Below are 14,942 nucleotides of genomic sequence, written 5' to 3'. Positions count from 1 at the left end.
AAAAATACGAACCATTTTCACATCAAGTCAATAATCCAGCTTGGCTTGTATACGCCAATAATAAATGAGTATTGCTTATATATGTATAATTGTAAAACAATAATAACAATGCAGTCAAACTTCCAGTCGCGTACTGAAAGTATTGAATTCAGCAAGTATCAGGTTTCAAAATATGCATAAACTAGCATCAGGTAAAAACTTACGTTACTTAACAAATTTATGGTTACCAGAAAGGTTGTGTTGCAGCAAAGACAGACTCCCACATGTGACCTTGATTTGAATGCAACATACTTAAAATAGCATGTATCTCTTAGCATAACGGAACTAATAGTACCATGTTTCGCTTTCCACTATTGTTAACTATAAATTCTCGAAGGTTCTCATTCAATGACTTTTTTGTTCCGCTGCACCTGAGCCAAACGGAAGTCATCATTTACGCGAAATATACAATTAATACTACTTTTCAAATGTTCTGTCAGTGACAGTTTTTATTTTATTTTGCCGTGTAACTGGACCCATAGTATTGGATTACGCAATGTGTTTTTTTTTCAATCAACCAACATGTTAAACAACTTACTTGAACAACTTATTTGAACATAGTAAATAACTAAATATGTTTAAGTTAAATATATTGAAAGCATACAACACGGAGAGAATATAGAGGATAACTTAAAATATCATGTTCTTTCAACTTGTTATACCTGAACTTAAACCGACCTATTGTTTAAGTGTTGCAATTCAGGTAAATATATCATGTGTTCAAGGCTATAGTGACAAACGAGTTCAATTATTTAATCGACTTAGCCACATATAAAATTAACCAAAATGGAGTGCACACGAGCGTCGAGATATTGTCATTGCCTTGGTGCCGTTGTCATCTGTGCTGTTGTGCAAATAAACCCACGGCCAAAATTTATGAAACTTTCAACATATTCTATTTAAGCAGGACTTCAGGCTCTGACTAAATAAGTTGTAAGGTTATGCTCAATTTTCAACTTTAAAACAACAGAACATCGTTTGCGCTCCCTCCATTTTTTTGCAGCGATAAAAGTAATACTTTTTAATGTTATATTTTTGCTCTTAAGGTGAATATGACTTGACTTTATAAGGAGTTTATCTATTGAAGAGTTAACTCTTAGTCATTGAATACAAAATGTCATAGCACTCAAAGGATGTTGCAGTTGTCCTTTTAAACTGAGAATGAATATTTGATCCTGTTTTTTAAAGGTCATTTGGTTATTTAGAGTAAGATGGAGGTAAAATATTTACACCTCAATATCCATATGTATGTGAAAAACTACAGAAACAAGCTCAGTGGCAAAAAATTTAAACATAAACCCGGCACTGGGTACACGCCAACGACATATAACACAAAAACAAAAAAGAAACATAGAAGACCAGCACAAAACTCCACAAACAGCACAGTGCATACATACTATACATAAAAAGACTAGATATGTTTATCAAGAATTGTTAGGTACCACCTTGGACCGGTCAGTAAAATGTAAATTTACTGGGGGATTAAACCAGTTTATGTGCACAAACCTCACTCTTATCCCAACAATCCTTTATAAAGATAAAACGTAAAACTTAAGGTAAATCTTATCAAAGTATGCATTATCTTGAGTAAAGTTAATAATAAAACAAATAATGATACACTTATGGGTAAACCCCAAGTACTTCTATGATTAGAGATCCCAACTCTATCAGAAGACGGCGGAATACAATTCAGAGCACCTAATGCAAAAACTTTTCAAAGATACGATGCAGTCATTGTTTGAAACTATGCGCATCATACACGGTCTGCCTTATAATATAAACGGTTTAAAACTGTAAGATCATAGAGCTTTATAATAAAAAGCATCATTGTACTAAAAGTGGACGCCCCCCCCCCCAAAAAAAAAAAAAAAAACATTATTAAAAATAACAGCGACGTATATTAGATAACATTTTCTTCCAAATGATTACCTATGAAAAAATATTTGAAGAAAATGACGTCACATGCCAAATATTTCTTAAACGAGCTACCTTTCGGCAATTGCGAATATTTTCCGATGAACGCAACATCTTCGGTTATGTTCGGATCGCGAATCTTCGCATTACAGTATACATTTAAAGTAAAAATTGTTTATCTTGTTATCTTGAAAGGTTAATTTATGATTAATATGTTGAATGTATTGTTGTTATTAGTATTTACAATTTACGTTATTGTTGTTATTAGTGTTTAGAATTTACGTTAAAAATTATTTGAAGTGATTTTCCCGCGTTTTGTGACGTAATCTGATTTACTCGAGTCATTCTTATTTAATAATTTGTGAGTAGAAGTTACTGTTAGGTTTTCTTAAAATAATAAATATAAGTTATGAGTATAAATAAGTAGAAGTCTTTCTGACTACACACACTTTAACCAACCCAATTGCGTGCATACCCCGATAATGACATCAATCCCGCAATTCATTCCTTTGATAAGTACTAGGCAGCGAAATCATTGGGTATCTTGTTTATTGTTCATTTATAACAAATGAAACAAATTCATGAAAAGAGGGCAATAGCGACAGCTGGAATAGTAGTGTTGGTTCATTTTGCAATACAAAAACTAAAACTGGCTTATTATTGCTCTTAACTACGCAAGCACTGCATGAATCGATTCTAGAACGGACAATGAAATGTTCAATGTTATAGGTCTAACGAAAACAATAAACTAGTTGTTAACACTATACAGGCAAATTGCATGATACATAAACACTACGCAAAATTTGGAGTCAAGAAATCTCGCACGAGCCAAAGTAAAGCACATTATATACGGTTCAAAAGCGCATTTGATACAGAGAATTACATTAGTCGTAATCTTAGAAAGAATGAAAGATCACTGTTGTGTCAACTAGGAACGTGTATCTTACCACTGATGGCAAAACTGGACGTTATACAACAGAACAATTATATCAGAGAATGTGCAGATTGTATGAGCTAGACAAAAACAATTTCCTATTTGAATGCGATATATTTTATTATTTGAGGTTAATTTACTTATGATGAAATACCACCTGAAATTATTGGCAACTATTTATATATCAGTTATATTATTAAAGAAATTAGTTGTAGTTTTATGCACTTAACGATACCAGCAACATATGTTAGCGAAACTGACACTAAACTGTGAACAATACTGTTTATTCAAACATTCTAAAGGTTAGAGGTTGATAGAAAGGCAATAGTTCTTGGATTGGAATTCAATTTTTAAATTTGTCACTACATGTGATAAATATCAATAGTACACAACTAGCTAAGCAATATTGCCTGCTAAGTGTTGAATAATTGACTGGTTCGATTTCATAGACTGATTTTCTCAAAATGATAAGTCTAATGGGCAATTAACTAAGACTGATTAAAATGAAAGATAACACATGCAATTCACTTATCAACAGCTATCAGCACCATCACTACAAAATATAACAATCTGTGTATATTTATAGTAATAATCTGATTAATCCTAGATGTATGTGCTGATTTCCCAACGTTATTAGTTATTGCGCTTGCTTGTAGTTTTTTTCTGTTTGGCGGGCTCCCAATTAAGACTTCATCAACTAAATTATTGATACGCAATTAAAGATATTTAAAGTAACCACACAGTGAAACTGTTTTGTCTGTAAAGACAAACTTAAGTGGCCGGGACGTGGAAGCATTAAAACTTATAAACAGTTAACAATGCAAGGAAAAAAAGGAAGACATTCAGTGCTGTATCTGTATTAACAATACTGGTATAAATATATTAATGTTCACTTAAAACAATTTCAGCAGAAACATAAACATTTGATAAATAAACTGAGATTCAAGTATTCGCTTAAATCTTATTCTTCAAAAATATTGCTATTTTTATTATTAGAACGCTCTTCCCCAAATGGTTATTATCACAAACAGCCTTCCCGGAGGTGCATACCATTGTCAGGGACAGTAAATGCTTCATACGCATACTCTGATAGTGGTTTTATGGAACAAAATCTATAATTGCAGTGGTTTCAATAAAACTTTCCTGAAATATAAAGTACCACTATGCCCGGTGCTAATAGTCCAATACGGTGCATCTTCCACTGTAAGCGCTTCTCATGCAAGGTCCATAGTAGTAAATGATTTCATCTTATAATGTCGGACATTAAAAAAAAAATTGCCGTCTATCGCAACATATAAATTGAAACAGCAAAAGTCGTGAGTCAGGCTAAAATGGTAAAATCCTAAATTTGGATTACAAAGAAATAGGTTAGTGTCGTCCTTCTTGATAAATTGTATCCCCAGGGGTGTGGTATCTACGCGTTTGACCCAAATTAGATGAGAACAACACAAAATCTACAAGCATGCGCTGAGGTTGATCCAATCGATCCGGCTACGCAACAACAGGAAAGCGAATACGATGAATTAGTTGCACAACTGTTGATTCATTAAAGTCGCAGTAGTGTCATAAATATGTGCCCAAGATTTTATCGTTTCAATAAACGACCATGTGCTGTTAGACGTGAGTTTATTTTTGGTAGTGACAACGGAATACTAACACTTGAACAAACAGATGTGGCTACCATATCTTCACCGGAATTTTGAAATTAACCTTGTAGACATTACGTGTCCATAAAATCTAACTATGATGCTTGCGTCTACTATTGATATGCATAAAATATCTCCATTCATGATAACGACGTTCGTCTCCATTCAACCTAATACAGCAACCCTCGTCAGCCCGCCACTAATAGCTGATGTACTCCCGCCACCAACGTCTGTTTTCCGTCCGCCACCAACACCATCACCCACTTGTCAAGGCAGGAGTGTTTCCACACGACTTTGCAAATGGTCTAATTTTTCCTACGCTATCACAAAAATCGATGAATGGAACAGACTAGGACAATTGAAGACAGACACTCACATGTTCTGATGTATTGCCGGAGCTTAAAAAGAAGGAAAAATAAAATCACCAACTTTTGGAGGGAAAGAGAAACGTTAACAACGGAGAGTTGATGAACTTGTATAAACAGAAACCGAAAAGTTAAAAAGAAAGGCCGAAATTGAAAAACGTGACAACAATGCAACTTTCTATGTCGGCTAGAATAATCAATTTACGATATAATTATGTTTTGGTGTATGTTTCGTTATCCTTCTTGAATAAACACTGCTTTTTGCAGCTTCATAAATATTTTGATTATACGGTTTAATTTATAGGCTTGTATCATCACAACAGTTATTCAGAATTAAAATTGTAAACATTGTGGGAATACCATATGGCTTCTCTTAACAAAATTCTGCAGCATAATGTACGGATAATTAAACTATTAGCAATTTTGCATTCTAGTAAAGGAAAAAATGCAGCAATGTATTTTGTATGACTGTTGTTTGGGTTTTCGCAAATAGGGTATTTCATTTAGAGGTCTGAATTTGGACAGACGTTCCATCCAATTCAAAGCTTCCATAAGATCAAAATTAACTGTCTGTTTCATATCTTCGTCGGGTATAAACCGATACATTGTGATTTATATCTCAATTCGGACAGAACATGTTTATTTTGTTTTAAATGAATAACAATATCTAGGGTAAAAGCTATTACAGATGTTTCTAATCGTTTACTTGCAAGAAAAAGTCTTAATTGTCATGAACGCCTAACAAACCATTAAACTGTCGGTCGCACGACACACAGCAATACAACGCAACAAAAACAGGATGAATAATAGGTATAAGATTTTTTTATTTATTTTAAAAACTAGACTTTATTGGTTTCAAACTCTGCGGATTATTGTTTTCCGCCGAGAAATTGTTTTCACAACGGAGACCTTATACTTAAACCTGACATCGTTAACGTTGTACAATTTGAAATTTGTTCGTGTAATCAGATACTTATTTTGTGAAACGAGAGCTAGGTGTCATTTCTGCCTGTGTATATTTCTTCAGATGGAAGTCGTTTTTCTTGTTTTAAGTATTTGATAGACATTATCAAATGTAATGCGTTAATATTATTAGTGAGCGGGCAGAATATCGAGTATTGATAGTTTTTGTTTGGACAATTTTATTAAAAGTGTATTTTTAATATGTAAAAAATGTAGGTGAAGTATATGCTTTGTATGTGTGTGTTGTATAGTGTTTCTGTATTTGGTTTGTGTATTTCATTGATAATTGTGTATTTGAACATGTTCTAAATAAAATGCAAATAACTATAGTAACTGTGCATGTCCCTTAAATTTGATTAACTTTTATTGTTATATTATTTTAAACTGAAACTATCGTATGAATGTTTCATCTTTAATGAAAGCACTAAAACGTAAGCTTTGATATAAGGAAAGACAGCACAAGTACACACAGTGGTAATTTCTTACTTTGACTTAAAATGTTTTTCCGTCTACTGAAAGTGAAGAAGACCTTTGATTTCATCAAGGCCATTTGCGCCTGAATAAACTGCTGATTTTGCATAAATACGTGAAAAAACGTAAAGGAAAAAAAGAGTTATATTCATGTTAATGTTTAAACATCAGCAGTTTTTGTAAAAAGACAACAAGATAAGTTATCTACTGTCAAGTTTGGTTACTTCGATCACAAAACTCGACTTAATTGGTCAGCGGTTATACCTGAATGGCGTTCAAACAACAAGGACTACCCGCGTATACGTAATCGTAAAAGTTGCGTTTCTCAAATATTTAGGACTTCAACATTTAAATACACGTACACGCATTTTCAAGAGGTATACACGTGTGCTTGGGTTTGCTTCAGTTTGCTTAGGAGAAACGTCGGCTAATCTACACACACTTGCACGTTTAGATTTAATGGTCGAAATATCAGTTTCAGTTAACACTGTACCTTCCTTGTTGTCTCGTAATGGATCTATTCATGCTGCACATTATCCCATGTTTTTTGAGTAATTGTAAATCTTTTAGCGACATGAAGTGTAGACTGTGTTCTGTGCCATGCTTAAAGTAATATTCCTTTGTGACATTTGAATGTTTTTTATGTTGCCAAGTGCGATTTGCACGCTATTTCAATCTGGTGTAATCATGGACGCATTAACATTGAAACTCTAGATCCAATTAAACAAAGTCGAATATAATCATAATGATACTGTGGTCTTCGGAAATATCTTAGTTTGTTTGTGTGTATTTTTTATCTTAAAGCAGTCCATTTATGTAGGATAATATGTATAGTCAAGCCGTTAAAACAGTCTTTTTACCTATTCAGTCGAAAAAGTCCAAGTATGTATAGGTACACTGTATTCAATATATACACGGGTTCAGTGTACAATGTTCGAACACATACAAGAACAAGTGCTTACAACCAAACTTGTATTACTTTAGAACGATGATACCCTCGTTAAATGCAAAACACTTAAAAAATAATATACAATGTTACGATCAATCAATGATAACAACAAAGCTGACCTTAAATAAAGTATTTCCAAGATTGAAACACGAGAAATGTCACGTTTAAAAGCTGCGTATTGTAATCATATTTCTTAGATTCCATCAATAATGAAATTAGATTACTTGGTGGTATTTGCTCCTTTGAAAAGACTCTGCTTGTTCAAGTTATTTGATATCAAACGGCAGTACAAACGGCATGTTCGATATTATTCTTTAGGCCTAGATTGAGGACAGACTACAATAAATAAGGCACGGCTTGTCCCTGCAGTTTAATTGAATTTTTAGCGATGATATGTAGGTTGCTATAAATGTTTATATCTGAAACATCTCGACATGTTACTGCACGATTTCTCTTAGAAATTGGACATCAAAATCAACAATATGACTTACAGTTACTTCTAAAGTGTGTTAATGAGATGCATATTAGTGCATTATGGCTTATGGGTGACATTTACATACCAATTTGTGTTACAAACAACAAATCCTCGTGCGTTCACACATCAGGTATCAGTATGAGCTTTAAACTTTTTTTTAAATAATTGAAAACCTCCAAAACGTGCACCCAACCCCATTACGTTTTAAAATGTAAACCTCGGTTACACATATCCGAAAGTTCTCACTAAAAAATGATATCCGGAAGACTAAGGAAACATACTTCCGGAGATAGTCCTTTATATACCAATTACACCGAATAACCTTTTTTTATATTTGTCTATAGTTAAACAAATATTAACAATTACTTCATTATATTGAAACAACATATCATCCAATCAGCTTATCAAAATAAACATCTAAATTTCGTCGTTCCATCACTTGTCTGTTTACGTTTGAAGTTTGGTCGTATATATTGAAACAGTGGGTGAGTCAAGAAAACTATATATTTACATTGAACAGATTTTGAAATAACATTGAATTTAAACTATTTACGTTAGACTTTTTAATATAGCAAGTGATATTTTATACGTTTACGATTATAAATACATCGAATTTATCTACGGGACGTAAACGTGTGCCGATATATCATGAACTATGAGAAAAAAGATTTTATGGAATTAAATAACGAATAAAACTTATGTTGCTCGATGTTAAACAATTGCGTTATTGACAATAATGAATGAGTCAAGTAAATCAACAGTGCCAAGAACATTAATTGACTTCATACATTGGTTAAAATGCATTTTATAGCGAGAATAGTTAGTCCAGAGTTTTGTTTCAAAAACATCCTAATTAGATGAAACAGTACTCTTTACAGGTACATGATAGCATGATAACAACTGCCTACAACAACATCATATATTATTCATGGATCAATTTCTATCGGATAAATACAACTTTTCTATTTGCTGAGGTCAGAACTAAATCAACATGCACGTTTGAGTAATGTCTTAAGGCTGCTGCACTGTTTTTTCTTAGACAGGAAAACGGATCACCGACTGTACTGTACCGAGCCTGTAATGTATTGATTACAAAGTTCAAAGCATTGTTTGTGTTATATTTTCTTCCAACCCTAATGGGTGCAGCAGCTTTGCTAGTCAGTCAAAATGCATATTTGATGTCATTATTATTTTTACATCAGAGAATTTGTAATAGTCGGCGTGTACGCGAAGATCACCGTTTATGCACTGATGCGTGTAGTTGTGCATTGAACAGTATCAAACACAAAGAAGAAGATTTATGTTGGAAACAGCGAACCTTCAAGTACACGTTTTAACTGATATTGATCAATCAACCTCACTTATATCACGACTACTAGAATATATTATCAGGGATGCTTCATTTGTATTTGTTTATCGTTTGCTACAAGCATAAAAAATGAATTATTATGTAGGTATCCTTTTCAAATAATATGTTGTCTATGATATTTCAGAAAGAGATTTTCAGGAAGTTTTGTAGATGAAACAATACATCATCTAACAGACACAGTGGACAGCCCATTTTCCCACGCACTGCTTTATCCGATGTGGAGATGTATTATCGTGTCCTTCGGGGAACGTTAGATAAGACTTCCATGACAGTCATCCTTAACAGCATCACAGACTGAGTCGCCGAAGGAATTTCAAAGTGAACAACCTCTTGTAACATTATTGATAAAATAAGCTGTTGAATAGTTTGCAGAATTTATTTCGAGTTATTATTTGTTAGAATGTCAGGAACATTACTTGAGAAATATTGTTATATCTTGATACGTGTAATGCCTGTTGATATTTGCATATTTTATTTGCATGATTATGATATGATTAATCACTTCTGTTTACACAATTAACTTATTTTCTGCTGGTTTATATTCCAGTAAATCTTACTTAAATGATACATATATAATAGTTATATTGGATCTGATTCTATTTTTAGTCGGTTTGAGAATCATCCAGAAAGCCATGTGCATTCATGTCATTTCCAGCAGAACTGCGTTAAAATCGAATATCACATTTTCATATCAAGGGTTTCCTTAGATAAATTAGTGAAAATATTGTTAAGGTCATTAAGTTTAAAGGTGAAATAATCTGGTTTGGCCACAATCAATATCACAATTCATTTGATAGATTTTAGTTAGCAGTTGGTGATCAATAATTAAAGTCATACCCCAGAACTCATTAAAGAATATTGCAATATCAAAGTCACATTCTAAGGTAGTGAAATCGATGACTACAAGTTTTATGTGATCCTAAACTCCTTGAAAGGTACTAAGAATATTCGGAGTGCAAATCATTTTCCTTTAAAGCGACGTGAAAAGTATATTTTGTGGTGAATACGGTCAAAATCTGAATGTTGTATGATGGTTATCTTTAAATGAATTGATCGTTCCGCTAAGCACTCATGCTTCGGCTTGAGTAATTCGTTTACAAACGTTGTTGGTATTTGGAATATCAGTACTTGCATTATTTTATCAATTCCTATGCTATGTTTTGTTTTCAAGTTGATTGGTGCTCTGATGAGGCTTATATGCTTTAATTTTGTAATTATTTAGTAACTCCCCCTAGTGGAGTCCAGCTCATTCTTTTATCACTAACGGTTTCAAAGTGGTAATTCCAGCATTGATCAGTAAAGCAATTTTGATGATTGTGCGGTCTGTTTGTGGTGTTTGGTTTTAGTGAATGTGGTGTTTATATTATCGTGTCTCTAGTTCATTGTCGTTTTGGCTCTTACTTTGGCCCCTGGCACGGTTTATTTTTGGAGTTTCGACCACTTAGCTTGTACTTGGAGTTTTATGGAACTACATTATTGTCAGAAAATAATAAGAAATCAGTTATTCGTAATGGTATGATAAATATGAAATGCTTTTCTCAGTGTACTAAACTTAACGTGTCTAACATTCTACAAATTGGTCAGTACAAAAATGCTTCCAGATATGTCATATGGTACCCATTTCCATCAAATACGGTTTATCACTCGGTACTTTTTATTTGTGACATTTTAGGTATAATATAAAATAGATATGCAGATATGAAATATATATTTCTATGTTATATGTCAATAATATGTAACTGTATCGAATGTATTTTGGGCAAAAATGTTTGTTGGCACCTTATACAATAAGGGGGCAATTTATAATCACCTTTTAACTAGCGTTACCAGGCAAATTAAGATAGGTCCACTAAATCATACAGAGTTTCAATATTTTATAAGACACCTTCGATGACAATCATACATGTTAGAATCATTTCGAACAATATGTTTTGCCACTTTATTCAAATGACCATTGTTAAGTTAGCAATTGTTATTTATCTGCTATTCAATGTGAGTACGTAGTAATTATTTGCATTGCCTCATTTGTTTCCAAGGAAATGGTTGTACCACTTTACGTGCTTGTTATCACTGTCTTGATGCCACGCAAATGAACTAAGCAGGTGTTTTCTTTGTCAGTATTCCTTTTTTTGCGTTACATGAATATATGAACTGGTTGTAATACGTTTAATTTGCATGAATTGCAATAACTCTTACCCATTCCACTCCCAACTGATCAAATGATTAAATGTCAGATCAGGTTTGCCTGCCCCGTTTGAACCCAATCAAATCCATTATTTGTGTTTTACCAGTCTAGTTATGAATGTATTCATTAAGTTTTCCCCTAAGAATCATAATCATTGCTGTCACTTGTAATGACACTCCTGTAAATCACTATTTGATTAAAATATATTCGGATACAAATAGAAAATCATTATCTGAGTTGAATGATACGTTTATCTTTTGGAATGTTCAATTTTGTAAATGTAATTGTTGCTTTTGACACTAAGTATGCCTTTTGAAACATGTTCTATGCCAATTTACAATTTGATTGTCTGCAAAACACAAACAATAAAAATAATAGGGATAGGTCGAGTAGCATTAAATATATCCAAGATCAAGTTAAAGGAGAGATCAAATCCAAAATGACGCAATAACCCAACAACCTTTGCATAATTGTCAAAAAATGTCATTTTAATATGTTTATCTTTTGAAATATTCTTTTTAAAAATTAATTGCTCAACTTGACACTAATTATGCCATTTCGAACTATTCCAAACCCTTTCAAAGTATATCTCTCTATTCTCTAGGCTAAAAGAAAACAATGGTAAACACAGGGATAGCCAGTAGCTTGATAATTTTCCAAACTCTTATTAATATGTTAAACAAAAACCGAACGACAGTTGATGTATTTACAATTAAAACATTGCACAACAATCAAACTATTGTTTGTGATCAGTTTCTAAGTGATCAATCTTACACTTGTATCAGCCTTTACCACCATATCTAACGCTGAACATTTCTTGACATTCGTATCAAACAAATAGCTTACTTTTAGGAATCACTTACCTAATATGTGACAACTTAAACGCATTTATCTTTATCAACAGACGATTCAATACACCGTCAATAAAAAGGGAACATAAATGAATGCAATTAAAAGCTTTGTTGTACATTGAATACCTAAACTACAAACTAATACTCATTAAAAATGCAGTAGAAAAATCTAACCGGATACAGTTTATTGATAAAACGATACAACTGGTGCATTTAAAAGTTTAGTTGTACATTGAATACCTAAACTATAAACAAATACTTATAACAAATACTTTTAATACTATTTTTGCATATGTTTATCGTCGTAAATGTACACAGATTTGTCGTCTAGACGTTCATATGTTCGGGTAATTTAAATCGTTTTGGTAAAAAGCAGGAATTTGAAAGTGATCCGAAGAAAAAACAAACAATTTCATGTGCGCTACCAATAACAATAGCGAGTTCATATCGTATGCAAGATATGGTAACCATGTATGTATGGGGTTGTTGTGCAAAGTTCATAGTGTATATTTTGACACTGTTATTTTGTTTCAAAATTACATGAAATGAAATCCTTCCGTTTAGTTGTGATGACAAATATTTTGAATTGTTCAATTTCAGCTGAAATATTGTTGAATTATTGTGAAGATGAATCGAACATAAAAATTTATACTTTTAATAAAATCTGCATTTAAAGGGACTGTGTCACTGATTGGCACCAACCCATTTTTTTCTGTAGCGAATCTCAGGAAAATTATCTAATATAATGTGTTACGTTTCGATTTCATAATTGTAAACAAAGTACCAAAATTTAAAAATAAATTGTGTCGGTGGCCGGGTTCGAACCCTTGGTCATATTTCTTATACATGACGACGAAAAATAATTATGAAAATAATCTCTTTTTTTTTGTCTTTTTCTAACTAAGATCCGTTTTTCCTATGCCACATTAAAAGAACAACCCGTACTATAATCTTCTTTATGATATAATTGCAAACTTTTTATTTTCTCCACATTGAGAATCGTGACCACAGTCATATGTCCCTCCTTGACCAGATTCAACAAGGATACAGAAAAAAGAGTGCCAGTGTTAAAATATCAATATTATATAAACGTTGAATCAAACACAAGGAACCAGTGGTCTTTCTGCATATAGCGTAATTCGACAATGTGTTGCAAAAATGGAGGGTTTGCAGTGTAAGTAATGGAAAACCCATAGCAAGAAGAAGTTTGATAATTAATTGTTTTGCTTAATACCGAAAGTACCTTTTGGGTTAAGTAACTCTGCTCTATTTTGACAGCCGAGTCAACTTAATTTGCTGTCTTCTATTTTTCTACAGGTACGTTTTTCATATACAATTATTGCATTAAATTATGAAGTAAGGTCAATGAATGGCATGCTTTTGTAACTCCTAGTGTAAAAATGTACACATATGAAAAAAATGACGTTTATTTTGATCCAGAACATTCAAAAACAAGATAAATATTCCTGAAAAAGCATTTCGAACGGTTTCCAACGTTTTTGTACTTTCAGTTATAGTGTCAAAAGCAATAATTGTATTCAAGAATCTAAACACACTGGTGCAAAAAAAAAAAATCTGCAATAGTTGAATATTTGTTCACGGGCACTTATTGTTCATTAGCAACATTCAGTTTGATGCAATGTTGTGATTTTGTCATTAAGTTCCAAGAAACATTTTTTTAAATGTTTAGTTTTTAACATGATATCGCTTGGCCTTAAATATTGCAAATTGATTTAATAATTGTTAAATTACGGAGATGAAAATGCCTGATTGAAGAAATTTTTTGTACACGTCGAGAAAAAGCAAAGTAAATGTTGTTCTCGCTTTAAATTAAGTGTACAATACAAAGGTCAATTACTTGCTGACTTGATGACTTAATATAAAAAACTGGGACATGCCAAGTTGTCTCAAATTAAAATGACATAAGAGATCATACTAACCTTCCTAAGTGAATACTTTCAATCGTGTTGTGTGAATAAAATGGTATGTGTAAACTACGTGAATATCCAAGTGTATAGTAGCTTCAATATTTGATAGTGTAAATTATTACGAATCGTATGGCAAATTGTAATTGGGTATGCATTTGAGTAAGTAACAGAGAATAAACGTGTAACGGGATATGAAATGAAATAAATAAAAGGGTACGAGTAATTGAGAAAAAAAGAGAAATGGCAATTCAAGAAGTAGGTGGTAGATGCCAAGTCTGTTTATAAAAGGTAAATGATGAACTATTGAGCTTGTATTCGTGTCTTCTACAACTGACGACTGTTCAAGAGGGTGCTGTCAGTGCTGCACTTATCATTACGGTTTATCAATGAGAGTCTATCAATCAATTTGAGTCTTTTGTTATCATCATTGAATGTATTCCAAAAGATAACTTAAGTTCCATTATATTATTACCTTTCAATACATCACGCATTGAGTGGTGTTATCAACTGTCAGCATCGCTTTGTACTTCGTCCACCGGGTAGGGTTTGTCTACTTGAGTCCTTTGACATGTCTAAATGATTCATGGATACCAGCAATCAACACGCTTAGCCTTACCATGCGATTCCGGAAACCTCTTCTCCAAATTGTAATTGTTTAATGCAACAGTTGATTTTTGTACTCTGAAACGTTCCGTTTGCAATCTAATTTTACATTAAAGAACGTCGAAAATCATCGCACACTTTTTAGAAGGGTACAGGATAGCAAACATATTGAACAACACATGTGGGTGGCAGCACATCATTTGGCCTTTTCCTTTACCTATGAGACATTCAAACCTGTCCATATTTCAAC

The sequence above is a fragment of the Mya arenaria genome, chromosome 9 (assembly GCF_026914265.1).
Source record: "Mya arenaria isolate MELC-2E11 chromosome 9, ASM2691426v1".
Lineage (NCBI taxonomy): Eukaryota > Metazoa > Mollusca > Bivalvia > Myida > Myidae > Mya > Mya arenaria.
The sequence above is the reverse complement of the archived record's forward strand: the minus strand, read 5'-3'. Positions refer to the sequence as shown.